Source organism: Salvelinus sp. IW2-2015, unplaced genomic scaffold (assembly GCF_002910315.2).
Source record: "Salvelinus sp. IW2-2015 unplaced genomic scaffold, ASM291031v2 Un_scaffold3125, whole genome shotgun sequence".
In the NCBI taxonomy this organism is placed as follows: Eukaryota; Metazoa; Chordata; class Actinopteri; order Salmoniformes; family Salmonidae; genus Salvelinus; species Salvelinus sp. IW2-2015.
In genome coordinates, this window is record NW_019944415.1 from 70,387 (window position 1) to 78,535 (window position 8,149).

The 8,149-nt window shown below is 49.2% G+C and overlaps 1 long non-coding RNA gene and 1 pseudogene across 2 annotated transcripts; both read left to right on the top strand.

Annotated features, from left to right (window-relative positions):
* Nucleotides 1–2,067, top strand: LOC112075387 (uncharacterized). Of its 2 annotated transcripts, none has more exons than XR_002894974.1 (3): nucleotides 1–46; nucleotides 214–342; nucleotides 2,016–2,067. It is a non-coding gene; the product is annotated as an uncharacterized lncRNA (long non-coding RNA). The 2 variants fall into 2 exon arrangements; XR_002894975.2 differs by having other exon boundaries at nucleotides 214–351; nucleotides 2,016–2,063.
* Nucleotides 1–8,149, top strand: part of LOC112075389 (nuclear receptor coactivator 2-like) — a 61,612-nt pseudogene that overhangs the window by 47,136 nt on the left and 6,327 nt on the right.

An 8,149-nucleotide genomic window follows, 5' to 3' on the forward strand; every position in this document is an offset into this window, starting at 1 on the left:
GGGTACCATGGCCCTGGGCCCAGCGGACCCATGCAGGACCCCACAGGTAGTGGTGGGAATTGGCAGGACCACACAATTACATTTTACCACAATACTTGAGTTACGAATCAATATGTATTGCGATTCGATATCCAACACATTGTTCACTATAAGCCTGCTGCAAAGGGAGAAGAGAGCCATGAAAAAGTTCTAATTTCCCTCCTCTACCCACAGGTCAAGGTTTCCACCCAATGGCTGGCCAGATGGGCCAGACCAGGATACCCCATCATGAGGCTGAGGCCCCAAGCGGTGGTTCCTAACCAGCCTAATACACTGAGGTTACAGCTGCAGCACCGGCTACAGGTACAACAGGTACTGAGACAGACAGACGGACGGAGAGACAGACAGACGGACGGAGAGACAGACAGACGGACGGAGAGACAGACGGACGGACGGAGAGACAGACGGACGGACGGACGGACAGAGACGACGGACGGACAGAGAGACGGACGACAGAGAGACGGACGGACGGACAGAGAGACGGACGGACGGACAAAGAGAGACAGACGACGACGGTCGGACAGACGGACGGACGGACGGAGAGACGGACGAACGGACGGAGAGACGGACGAGAGACGGACGGACGGACAGAGAGCAGACGACGGAGAGACAGACAGACAGACGGACGGAGAGACAGACAGACGGACGAGAGACAGACAGACGGACGGAGAGACGGACGGACGGACGGACAGAGACGGACGGACGGACAGAGAACGGACGGACGGACAGAGAGACGGACGGACGGACAGAGAGACAGACGGACGGACGGACGGACGGTCGGACAGAGACGGACGGAGAGACGGAGGGAGAGACGGACGGAGGGAGGGAGAGACGGACGGAGGGAGGAGAGACGGACGGACGGACGGAGGGAGGAGGGAGGAGGGAGGGAGAGGACGGACGGAGGGAGGGAGGGAGAGACGAACGGACGGAGGGAGGGAGAGACGGACGGACGGAGGAGGAGAGACGGACGGGAGAGAGGGACGGACGGACGGAGGGAGAGACGGACGGACGGAGAGACGGACGGAGAGACGGAGGAGGAGAACGGACGGAGGGAGGGACGGACGGACGAGGGAGAGACGGACGGACGAGGGAGAGACGGACGGCGGAGGAGAACGGACGGACGGAAGGGAGAGACGGACGGACGGAGGGACGGACGACGGAGGAGACGAGAGACGGGCGGAGAGACGGAGGGAGAGACGGACCGAGGACGGACGGGACGGAGGGACGGACGGACGGAGAGAGACGGACCGAGGGACGGACGGACGGAGGGACGGACGGACGGAGGAAAGAGACGGACGAGGGACGGACGGACGGAGGGAGAGACGGACCGAGGGACGGACGGACGGAGGAGAGACGGACAGAGGACGACGGAGGGAGGGAGAGATGGACGACGAGAGGAAGGACGGACGGACGGACGGAGAGACGGACGGAGGGAGAGACGGACGGACGGACGGAGGGAGAGACGGACGAGGGACGGACGGACCGAGGACGGACGGAGAGACGGACGGAGAGACGGACGAGGGACGGACGGGCGGAGGGAGAGACGGACGGAGGGAGGAGAGACGGACATAGAGACGGACGGAGGGAGAGACGGGACAGCCGGACGGAGGAGAGACGGGACGGACGGACGGAGGAAGACGGAAGGACGGACGGGGGAGAGAGACGGGACGGACGGGGGGAGAGACGGACCATGGGGAGAGACGGACGGACTGACCGAGAGACGGGGGTTATATCTGACTGTTACAACTGGTCACTACAGGGTTTATATCTCCCGTTGTGTCAGTTCTTCACAATGTGGGTTTGCTGTTGGGGTATTGTGTTGGGTATCACAGCCTTGAATAGTGGTGATGTTACGTTGGATACTAGAGCTCTGCGTGGAAACCTGAAAGCAGTGTGTCGACTCCTGTATGGCTTCATCAGAAGCTTGATATCAATGTGTGTTGATGGTAAAACGCCTGTTTACCCGTTCTCCTCAGAATCGCCAACCAATGATGAACCAGATAGTGGAGTGTCCAATATGAACCAAAAATCTACAGTCCAACAACCCAACCAGGTAACTTCCTGAGATTATATATCAATATGAACCTCTACAGTCCAACAACCCAACCAGGTAACTGGGATTATATATCAATATGGACCTCTACAGTCCAAAAACCCAACCAGGTAACTGGGATTATATATCAATATGGACCTCTACAGTCCAACAACCCAACCAGGTAACTGGGATTATATATCAATATGAACCTCTACAGTCCAACAACCAACCAGGTAACTGGGATTATATATCAATATGAACCTCTACAGTCCAACAACCCAACCAGGTAACTGGGATTATATATCAATATGGACCTATACAGTCCAACAACCCAACCAGGTAACTGGGATTATATATCAATATGGACCTCTACAGTCCCACAACCAACTAGGTAATTTACTGACACGCACAGTAACCAGATAATAACGGAAATACCAGTATTTTAATTCACCAGAAAACAATGATAATTTTGTAGATCAATCTAACTCCGTCTCCTATTTCTTCCTCTTTCCAGGGACCATCAATGCACAGATGTTTGGCACAACGGCAGAGAGAACTCCTCAATAACCACCTGCGGCAGCGCCAGCTGGAGCACCAGAGACGACAGCAGCAGCAGCAGCAGCAGAGGAACACGGTGATGAGAGCCCAGGGACTCAACCTACCTCCCAATATGGCCGCCGCCGCGGCTGCTGCAAGTGGCCTATCGGGAGCCTGAGTAACCCTCGGATCCCACAGACCACCAACCCCCAGCAGTTCCCCTTCCCACCAGCTACGGTACCAGTACAGGCCCGGCCCTGGCCACACCCCCTCCTCCTCACCCCTCTACCAGCCCCTTCTCCCCCTCTCGCCCAGCCTGCCCTCCTCTCTCCCCCCCACCAAGCCCTGCATGGCTCTCCTTTCTCCCAGATGATGATGATGATGGGGGATCAGGACAGTTTGGGGCCGTAGTCAGCCCTCATGTACAGCAGCTCAGTGCCTTTCAGTTCCAAAACTCAGGTACTACGGTCTTACAACCCACCAGTCATACCCCCTACCCCAGGGGTGTATCTGTCCAGTCATACCCCCTACCCCAGGGGTGTGTCTGTCCAGTCATACCCTCCTACCCCAGGGGTGTATCTCTCCAGTCATACCCCCTACCCCAGGGTGTGTCTCCAAGCCATACCCCTACCCCAGGGTGTATCTGTCCAGTCATACCCCCTACCCCAGGGGTGTGTCTGTCCAGTCATACCCCCTACCCCAGGGTGTGTCTGTCCAGTCATACCCCCTACCCCAGGGGTGTGTCTCTCCAGTCATACCCCCACCCCAGGGGTGTGTCTGTCCAGTCATACCCCCTACCCCAGGGTGTGGTCTGTCCAGTCATACCCCCTACCCCAGGGTGTGTGCTCCAGCCATCCCCCCTACCCCAGGGGTGTGTCTGTCCAGTCATCCCCCTACCCCAGGGTGTGTGCTCCAGCCATACCCCCTACCCAGGGGTGTGTCTCCAGCATACCCCCTACCCCAGGGGTGTGTCTGTCAGTCATACCCCCCTACCCAGGGGTGTGTCTGTCCAGTCATACCCCCTACCCCAGGGTGTGTCTGTCCAGTCATACCCCCTACCCCAGGGTGTGTCTCTCCAGTCATACCCCCCTACCCCAGGGGTGTGTCTGTCCAGTCATACCCTCTACCCCAGGGGTGTCTCTCTCCAGCCATACCCCCTACCCCAGGGGTGTGTCTGTCCAGTCATACCCTCTACCCCAGGGTGTGTCTGTCCAGTCATACCCCTACCCAGGGGTGTTCTCTCCATGCATACCCCCTACCCCAGGGGTGTTCTGTCCATGTCATACCCTCTACCCCAGGGGTGTGTCTGTCCAGTCATAACCCCACCCCAGGGGTGGTGTTTCTCCAGTCTCCAGTCATACCCCCCTACCCCAGGGGTGTGTCTGTCCAGTCATACCCTCTACCCCAGGGGTGTGTCTCTCCAGTCATACACCATTACATGCTTAATATAAGTTCTGTGCTGCTCACCCTCATATGACCACTACATTGATAACAAATAGATTAATCCGCCTCCTGATTAATAGCCATTCCTGATTGGTCCTCCTGATTTAATAGCCATTCCTGATTGGCCCTCCTGATTTAATAGCCAATCCTGATTGGTCATCCTGATTTAGGCCATAAAACATATGTTCCACTAGAGGGCAGTAGATGGACAGAAAACAGAACCATACAAAGTACATTTAGCAGACACCCTGATCATTTATTTATTATAATGTTTTTATTTCACCTTTATTTAACCAGGTCGGCCAGTTGAGAACAAGTTCTCATTTACATCTGCGACCTGGCCCAAGATAAAGCAAAGCAGTGCGACACAAACAACAACACAGAGTTACACTTTAACAAACATACAGTCAATAATACAGTAGAAAAATATATATACAATGTGTGTAAATGTAGAAGATTACAGTCAGTGCGTTTCAACTTAAGGTACTTTTAGACTTCCACATTGCAAAGTAAAAACGTTCCTTTATAAATCAGAAGAGTAATGCGATAAACATAACATTTTAAACGCCGTGTTACAAACATTGTAAACACAGTATGTTACAGTGGTGTTTGTCTATTTTATTGGGACTTTTTAATGGTGCTTGATATGACTAAATTTCCCATTTAATGCATATCAATCAAATCAGTATTTAATCAAGACATAAATCTGATTTTAATCCCCCTTAGTCTCCCAGTGTAGTATGTAATCCCAGGTTAATCTGAAAATTATCCTGTGTGGTGGTGTGGTTGACCCCTCTCCCTCCCTCCCTCTCTCTCGCACCCGTCTCCCTCATCCTTGCATTCCTCCACTCCCTCTATCCTCGGCTGCTCACACTATGCGTCCACTAAATGGCGCCCTATTCCCTACAGAGCCCTCTGGTCAAAGGGGAGTGTGCACTATGTAAGAAATAGGGTAGAATTTTGTACAGGACCACTAACGTGCATGTAGTCCTCTCCCTCCCGTTGGAATGCCTGTACACGCCCTAATCCCTAACAGATGACCTCTGACCCTTTATAGGCTTTGCTTGTGTTTTGGTGAGTGTGTCAGTGTGTGTGTGTGTGTGTGTTGTCTCTTAATACGTTAACTATTGAGAGGACGTTTTGTATTCTGTCAGAGAGGTAACTGAATATGACTGAATCKTTTTTTTTTTTCAGTCAGTAGTTTCTGTTCCTGTTCTGAGAGAGTATATACTGTGTTTGTGGCCGTTTCATCAGTTGTAGCTGTGTCSTTGACTGTTCTTTAACTCAGAGTACTGGGAGCGAATGTACACGTTTGTGTTCAGTTTAAATCCGTCAGGGACCTAAACATTKGTAATCAGTCTGGGAAGATATTTCAGTTACAACATCATCAGACTCACTGTAGCACTTTGCAATTGTCTTTCAYTGAAAAAGAGAGTCATAAATTAAATGTTTWTTTTWTTWTTTTATTATTATAATAAAATGTATGGATACCTCAGTGTTAGAGCTATGTTTTTAGATGGTGTAGGCCAGGGTGAAGTCGCCTCTAGACGCTGACCTTGGGTCAGTTTAGCATTCTCCCCGCTAATTGTTAAGGCAGTGTTTCCCAAACTCGGTCCTGGGGACCCCAATGGGTACAAGTTTCCCCCCCCCCCCTAGATCTACACAGCAGATTTTTTTTAAATAATCAACTCATCATTAAGCTTTGATTATTTTAATCAGTTGTGTGGTGTTAGGGCAAAAAACCAACACATGCACGCTTTGCGGTCCCCAACACCGAGTTTGGGAAACGCTGTGTAAAAGTTAGGATTGGGGAAGAGAAAGCTGATCCTAGATCTGTACCTAGGGACACTTCACCCAGGAGCATTTTAGATCAGACCTGTTTGACCTTTAACCCTGACCCTCCCCCCAGGCCTGACCCTTGACCTCTAACCCTACCAGGTATGTCCCAGCAGCCTGARGGAGGGTTTGGTGGTCAGGCCACGCCCCAGAGTCCCCTGTTGTCCCCTAGGATGGCCCATGCCCAGTCACCCATGATGCAACAGCAGAGCCAGGGCAGCTCCACTTTCCAGGCGTCGCCTGACATGAACGGTTGGCCGCCCCAGGGGAACATGGGAGGAAACAGGTGAGMGAGAAAGAGGGGGGCCACAGGGTTGGGCTGTGGAAACCTGTACCGTAAAACTGTCCCAATAATCAGAGGTCAAAGAAGACCTTTATTACAATGTTTATCAGACATTCAGTTGTCTGTGGATGTTAAGAATCTGTCTACAAATATTAGCGCTGAGCAATTAACCGTAATTTGTTTTTTAAACAACTAATTGACCGACTTCGGTTCAATTCCATTTCATTCTGTTGTTTTTCTATGAGCTCTGTGTAGTTTTTCTAGAGATCAATCAGATCAATCCCGAACGATGTAGTAGGGAGTTGTAGTTTCTCTAGAGATAAATCAGATCAATCCCGAACGATGTAGTAGGGAGTTGTAGTTTCTCTAGAGATCAATCAGATCAATCCCAAACAATGTAGTAGGGAGTTGTAGTTTCTCTAGAGATACATCAGATCAATCCTGAACGATGTAGTAGGGAGTTGTAGTTTCTCTAGAGATAAATCAGATCAAGCCCGAAGGATGTAGTAGGGAATTGTAGTTTCTCTAGAGATAAATCAGATCAAGCCCGAACGATGAAGTAGGGAATTGTAGTTTCTCTAGAGATAAATCAGATCCAGCCCAAACGATGTAGTAGGGAATTGTAGTTTCTCTAGAGATCAATCAGATCAAGCCCGAACGATGTAGTAGGGAGTTGTAGTTTCTCTAGAGATCAATCAGATCAAGCCCGAACGATGTAGTAGGGAATTGTAGTTTCTCTAGAGATAAATCAGATCAANTCTGTTGTTTTTCTATGAGCTCTGTGTAGTTTTTCTAGAGATCAATCAGATCAATCCCGAACGATGTAGTAGGGAGTTGTAGTTTCTCTAGAGATCAATCAGATCAATCCCGAACGATGTAGTAGGGAGTTGTAGTTTCTCTAGAAATAAATCAGATCAATCCCGAACGATGTAGTAGGGAGTTGTAGTTTCTCTAGAGATAAATCAGATCAAACCTGAACGATGTGGTAGGGAGTTGTAGTTTCCAACAGGCCAATATTCTACATAGTTTAGCCGAGAAAATGTACTAATTAACTACAATGACCATAATCCAATCAAATCTAATTTTATTGGTCACATACACATATTTAGCAGATATTATTGCGGGTGTAGCGAAATGCATGTGTTCCTAGCTCCAACAGTGCAGTAATATCCTACTTGTCCGGTCTGTGTGGGGCAGACACGGAGAGAGGTAGAAGACAGTGTGACTAAGAGGGGTGGAGAGCAGTTTCTTCATCAGGTATCTCTACCTGTAAATACATGATCTAAGTGARTGATAGTTGGTATTCAGCAGTCATAAAGCCTTATTTACTTTAATGAACGACTAAAATAGTGATGTTGTCAGACAGTGTAGACAGCAGCTCTACAGAGATGAGATGATGACTTGGAATGAAATAATAATGTCATCAAATAAAACTAATGTAATATAAACAATAACTGCTATATTTTATTAATGTAAAGTGAGTAAATGATGGGTTAATAATCGATCAGCAGTAACAGACAGTCACTACCTTCATGGGACTTGTATTAAATGTTTTATTCTGTGTCGTTAAAGCATTCAACCCACATAATAAATATCACATTTAATGTTTGTTTTTTAAATGATCAGAACTGAAAACCGGGATCATTTTTTTCAGAATCGAACCGAAACTGACCTCAAAAAAACACTAATCGCTCAGCACTTGAATATCCACAACAACAATCAGTCCAGCATAGATCAACTACTGTAATTTGGGTTATCTAGTCTTCAATAAACACCAAATGATGTGTGATTATTATCCATATAGTTGAGGGTAAAACCCTTCTTTGGGTTATCAATTGAATTTGAATGAGGCATAGTCATGAAATAGTCTAGGAGCTTAATGGAGCTCTATAACTTAGTTGAGTTTAAAACCAAATCCTTCTTCTCTCTTCATATCTCTGCTCGTCGACTGGATCTACTTAGACGCGCGTCCTCTA